The sequence below is a fragment of the Ornithorhynchus anatinus genome, chromosome 7, assembly GCF_004115215.2.
Source record: "Ornithorhynchus anatinus isolate Pmale09 chromosome 7, mOrnAna1.pri.v4, whole genome shotgun sequence".
In the NCBI taxonomy this organism is placed as follows: Eukaryota; Metazoa; Chordata; class Mammalia; order Monotremata; family Ornithorhynchidae; genus Ornithorhynchus; species Ornithorhynchus anatinus.
In genome coordinates, this window is record NC_041734.1 from 4157636 (window position 1) to 4163635 (window position 6000).

General features: G+C 48.5%; 1 protein-coding gene across 1 annotated transcript in view; it reads right to left on the reverse strand.

Moving 5' to 3' along the window:
* Window positions 1-4989, reverse strand: part of LOC100079213 (serine/threonine-protein kinase Sgk3) — a 45606-nt gene extending 40617 nt beyond the window's left edge. The window contains exon 1 of the mRNA XM_029069065.2: window positions 4901-4989. The gene's annotated coding sequence lies outside the window, so the exon portion shown is untranslated. The remainder of the gene's footprint in view (window positions 1-4900) is intronic.
* Window positions 4990-6000: the final 1011 nt, after the last annotated feature.

Sequence of the window (6000 nt, forward strand, 5' to 3'; positions counted from 1 at the left end):
ACTGCCTGGGACTTTCAACCACAGAGGAGATCTATAGTTAGAGCCAGCTTAAGCTGCTCACCATTAGTCTCTTCTTGAGCTCAAAGAGGACTAGTACCAATTGCCAGGGATTCTGAAGAGAGTTTGACTGAATCAGAAGTTAGTCTCAAGCCCCTTTTAGCTCAGCGCAGGCTTATTTTTGCTACTGGCAACAGGAGGCTGCAGGGCTGTCCACACTCTGCTGGCTTGAGCTCAGCATCTTTCATAGTCCAAGGGGTGGCCTGCCTTTTATGCAGAAAAAGTCATTTTTCCACTCTTCAGGAGTTACAACCATTTTTTTTTAATTACCAGAAATGTTAACAAGTGAGTAACATCCTGATTTCAGTTTCATCTTTTTCGCCTTCCCTTACCTTATGAGCAGTAAGCTGGTCAAAATGCAGGGAATTAAATCGGGAAGAATGAAAAGCAGACAGCAGATAATCCACTAACTGGATCACTGTATTTCAAATGCTCTGCCTTTAGGAGAGGTCTTTATTTTTTATATATCTATTTTTACATACTTCTTTGAAATATTAATGGAGGATTCCAAAGACAGGGCTGAAGGGGTTCCCACCCTCCTTCCCCACTTTGAATATACATGCATGGAACACTCACATACACAAGGGAAAATACAGATCATCCACTCCATGCCGCTACTTGAAAGTGGCACAGAGGGAGAAGAAAAGATAACAGGGAGAGAGGAAAAAGGGGAGAATAGAGCAACCGGAAAAACTGATCATTGGCACTGCCTGAGCAAAATCTGTCATTGTACGAAGCATCTGGGAGAATACAAATACAACAGCCTTGGTAGACACTTTCCTTCCCCATATGGAGCTTACAGTCTAAAGGGGAAAAAGTAGGAAAAGCAGGACAAAAAAATGAAACATAACAATAATTGTCATACTTAAGGGCTTACTATGTGCCAGGTACTGTACTAAGTGCTGAGGTAGATACAAGATAATTGGGTTGGATACAGTCCCAGTCCCACACAGGGTTCACACTTGTCATTTTCCAGATGAGGTAACTGAGGCACAGAGAAATGAAGTGACTGGCCCAAGGTCACAAAGGAGACAAGTGGCAGAGCCAGGATAAGAACCCAGGTCCTTCTAACTCCCAGGCTCATGTTCTATCCACTACACTTCACAGGTTCCACTGGGAACAAGAAAAATAATGGACCAAAGGGAAAAAGGGAGGTAGAAAGGCAGAGGATGGGAGAATATGCAATGCAGGAAAAACAAGAGATGGAAAAACAAGAAAAAGGAAGAATGGGGACAGGGTAATAGCCAACCTGGGAAAACAGAAGGCATTAAGTTCTCTAACAGACTGAGAAAGGAGAAAATTATGCATTGCCCTCATTTCTACTTTCAAGGGGGCACACTCTGAGGAAAAATTTCAGCACCACTAGAAAATGTCCTTAAGAAAATGTGCTCCCAGCTTGACTATGTACAGCATACAGACATACTGATTTTCTGAAGCCTGAAAACAGGAAACAAAAAGAGTGGCTTCTCGGAGGTTTCCATGCTGTGATTAATCCTTATTCACTTGGGAGAGTAATTCCTGCCATCCAGGTAGTATACTATTAAAATAAGCAGGTAGAGCCGGAAAGAGCACATTGCAGCTTGCCCCTGAAAGCCCCAGAAGGGTCAAGTCTTTTATTTAGTTTCTATTGGTCTATAGTCCATGCTGTAATTATCCTGGTAAACAAAACTCAAAGGAGAGTAAGAGAGCTTCATCCAAAATAAACATTTTCTCTCTCTTTTTTCATGACAGTAAAACATTACAGGGTAGCATAATACAAACGGATTTCTGAAGCATAGCATTAGGGCATGACCAATTACATATTTAATTGCAGCTCATCAGCTTCCCCAGCTGGCCTTATATGGTTGTCAAATGAGCAAGATTCAAATCACTCCATAATATAGTAAATTATGTGTTCATTAAACCCCTCAAAAATAGGGCATTTACACATCATTTGTCTAATTTATCAGGTCTTCCGGAACACTGAAAAATGTTTCCTCCCAGAGTGAAAGCAGAATAAGTTTTTATGAAAAAACCTATTGGTATTCGGAAGTGGAAGCAAAGTGAAAGCAAAGAAAGTCAATTTGTGCTCCAAAAAAAAAAAAGGGAAAAAACCCCTGAAAGGTTGGGTTAATAGGGGGAGGGCAGAAGAGAAAAATACCTCACAAAATAACTTTTATTCTAAGGTAATAAAATAAGGAGTTGTCCATGTGCAGAGCCATGTGGTATAAAAGGTGGCGGCTGCCAAACGCGAAATGTCTGACAAGGAAGGGACTATAAAATTTGGGAATAGAGTAGAGAGGTGTAAAAAAGGGAGCTTAGAAATCCTCAGACTTGTGAAAGGTCTTCATCTTCATATTTTTTACATTCGTAGTATTTGTTAAGCACTTACAATGGGTCAAACACTGTTCTAAGCGCTGGGGTAGGTACAAGTTAATCAGGTTCAACACAGTTGCTATCCTGCATGGGGCTCCCAGTTTAAGTGGGGGGGAGAACAGATACTGAGAGTCCCCGTTTTGCAGTTGAGGAAACTGAAGCACAGGACAGGAGAGTGACTAGCCCAAGGGTCACTAAGCATCACAAGTAAAATGATAAAACTGTCCCTCCAAGGGCAGGGGCAAACTCTGAAAGAAGATAACTGAATTTTGATCAGATAACTGAGCAGTAAAATCGGCTCCCGCTTTGTTAAATCTAATGCTGACGTAGCTTGGACTCTTGCTTACACCTGTACTCCCTTATCTGTGAAAAGCCTAAAGAACTTTGACAAAAAAATCTCAAAAATACCTAAAGGCAAATTCATTCATTGGTATTTACTGCTTTCTAGGTGCAGAGCACTGAACTAAGTGGTTGGAAAGGCACAAGATACGTAAATTGGGAGACACAAATCCCTGCCCACAACATCCTTCTAGTCTGCAGGAGGAGGCAGATATTCAAGTAGGTTAGGGATAGGGGAAATAGTAGAGTGCAAGGATATTTACATAAGTACTGTGGGGCTGGGGTGAGTACTATCAAAGTGCTTAAGGGGTTCACAGCCAAGTTCACAGCCGGACCCAGAGGGGAAGAGGGATAAAGGAAATAAGGGCTTAGGCTGGGAAGGCCTCTTGGAGGAGATGTGATTTTAATGTGGCTTTGAAAGATGGGGAGAACAGTAATCTGTCATATGTGTAGGGGGAGGGAGTTCAAGGTCAGAAGAAGGATGTGGGAATGGGGTGGGTGGTGAGATAAACGAGATCAAGGTACAATGAGAAGGTTGATGTCGGGAGGAGTGAAGTGTGCCGCCTGGGTTGTAGTAGGAAATCAGAGAGGTAAGATAAGACCGGGCATGACTGCTTTACAACTGACAGTAAAGAGTTTATGTTTGATGAGGTTGACTTGGCAACCCTTGGAAGTTTTTTGGAGGCTTAAGTAGAAGGAAGGGAATATCCCTAATATTAAAAAGATAAATAAAGGTAAAATGACTTGACCGGGTTTGGTTAGTGACAGGGAGTAAGAACCCTCCTAAAGTGCACCAAAGCGACTCTCAAACACCATTAAATAAGATTTTAACCAACCATCTCACTTTCACCAACTGACTAGATTCTACTGAGCTTTCGCAGATGGTGGCAATTTTGCAAAACAGTTTTCTTCCAACTGACTGATTAGGATTAATGTTTTAGAGTGTCCTCTGGATGCTGCCTTTATTCTTCAAACCATAAAACCAAGGAAACTGAAGCCCATCAGATACTCAGGTACAACGAGGGAGCCAGACTGTCAGATCACCAGGTGATTGTCTCTCAAGTAGAAAAAGGAGGCAATTCAAGTGATAACAAAACCCAGGTTACCCGTGAAACATATTTCCACAAAGCTAAAGGAGACATTCCTCTTGCTTTCATAACAATAATTGGTGTAGCAATTTTTAGAGGTGTGATTTAAATCAAGTTGCCTCATACAATTAAGCTACTAAAGCAGGATGTTTCTGATGGCAAATCACGGGCAGCAACACAGAAATGTCCTAAGTAAAAATAGCAGTTTCCTCAAAGCGGCCTAAGTACTGCTAGATTTGCACTTAACTTTACAAAATGCTTGCTCTCGGTGCTGCTGTTTAATCACCAGGTGTTCCGGATAACCTAGCTTCCTGCATACCAATTAAAGACTTCTAATTAAGATCATCCCCAGAAAAACGTGAACGAGAGCCAAGAAAACTTGGTTTCCCCATTACCGAACTGCAAACTCCAAGTCATGTGCAGGACCCCTTCTCTTCTTCAAACTTTCTCGCTTCCTGCTCGTCAAAGGTTTAAAAACCAGCAACGAAATGGATTTTTACTGAAGATTCGTTCCCCTTTCTGGAAGTCGAAAAAGTGTGTTTGTGGAGGGGAGGGAGGGAGAGGGCAACCCTTACCACCACACCGCGTGGGAGGGAAATGGGGTGGTGTTTCAGTCGTATTTACGGAGCGCTCACTGAGTGCGGAGCACTGTACTAAGCGCTTTCTTGGAGGGAAAAGTGCCTATGTCGTGTCCCGGAGCGGACTCGGGAGCCTTCGGGGCGGTTGGGGGAGGTGGGTGACGCCTAAAGGGGGCCTTTCCCCCTTTGGATTTTGGGGGCGGGGGAGGGAGTGCTGCGGCCTGAAAAGGGGAAAAGTTTGCGGCCCCGAAGAGGTCCCAGGCCCCGTCCCCCAGGGCTGGGAGAGGACCGACAGGGAGTGGGGTGGAAGAGAAGGAGGGAGCGCCGGGTTTGTCCAGTCCTTCTCTCGGCGGAGCCAAGGCCACCTGTAGCTCGGTCCCCCGCGTCGCTCGGCCGGGCGAGGCAGAGGCCCCTGCGGCGGGCCCAGCGCCCATTTGGGTTCCCGAGGGGCAGGGGGGTCCCGCCGGCGGGCCAGACACCTACCTGCCAGCAGCAGCAGCAGCAGCACAAGTGCGGTCCCGGCTCCGTCCCGCCCGCGCCAACACAGCCCTGCGCGGCGCTGCGCTGCGCTGCCCCCACCCCGCCCCCGGTCACAGCGCCCCCGGCAGGCCAGGGCCCGGTAGTGCAGGGCAGGGTAGGGCAGGGCAGGGCAGGGCAGGACAGGGCAGTGTAGCGGCGGCCCGCGCCCCCGGCCCGCGCTGCGTGGGCGGGGAGGGAGGGGGTGGAGCCAGGCCCCGCCCCCCGGCCCGGCCTCGGCCAATCTCCGAGGCCGCCAAGCCTGACGGGCGGGAGGGGGCCGCGGATGGGGGACAGGGGAAGAGGCGGGCCGAGGCTCAGGCCCACCAGGAGGGGGCTGACTTTCTCTCCTCTTCCTCCTCCTCTTCTTCCTCCTCTTCCTCCTCCTCTTCTTCCTCCTCCTCCTCCTCTCCCCCGCCCCCTTTTCCTCCTCCTTTTCCTCCCCCCGCCCCTTCTCCTCCTCCTCCTTTTCCTCTCCCCTCCTCCTCTCCCCCTGCCCCCTTCTCCTCTCCGCCCATCCCCTTTTCCTCCTCCTTTTCCTTCACCCCCGCCCCCTATTCCTCCTCCTTTTCCTCCCCCTTCCCCTTTTCCTCCTTTTTCTCTCCCCCGCCCCTTCTCCTCCTTTTCCTCTCTCCCCTCCCCCTTTTCCTCCTCTCCTCCCCCTCCCCCTTTTCCTCCTCCTCCTTTTCCTCTCTCCCCTCCCCCTTCTCCTCCTCCTTTTCCTCCTCTCCTCCCTCTCCCCCTTTTCCTCCTCCTCCTTTTCCTCTCTCCCCTCCCCTTCTCCTTTTCCTCCTCTTCCCCCACCCCCTTTTCCTCTCCCCTCCTTCTCCTCCTCCTTTTCCTCCTCCTCTTCCCCACCCCCTTTTCCTCCTCCTCTCCCCCACCCCCTTATCCTCCTCCTCCTTCTCCTCTCCCCCTTCTCCTCATCCTTTTCCTCCTCTTCTCCCCCCACCCCTTTTCCTCCTCCTTTTCTTCTCTCCCCTCCCCCTTCTCCTCATCCTTTCCCTCCTCATCTCCCCCCCAGCTCCCTCCTTCTCCTCCTCCTCCTCTCCCCCCTTCCCTCTTCT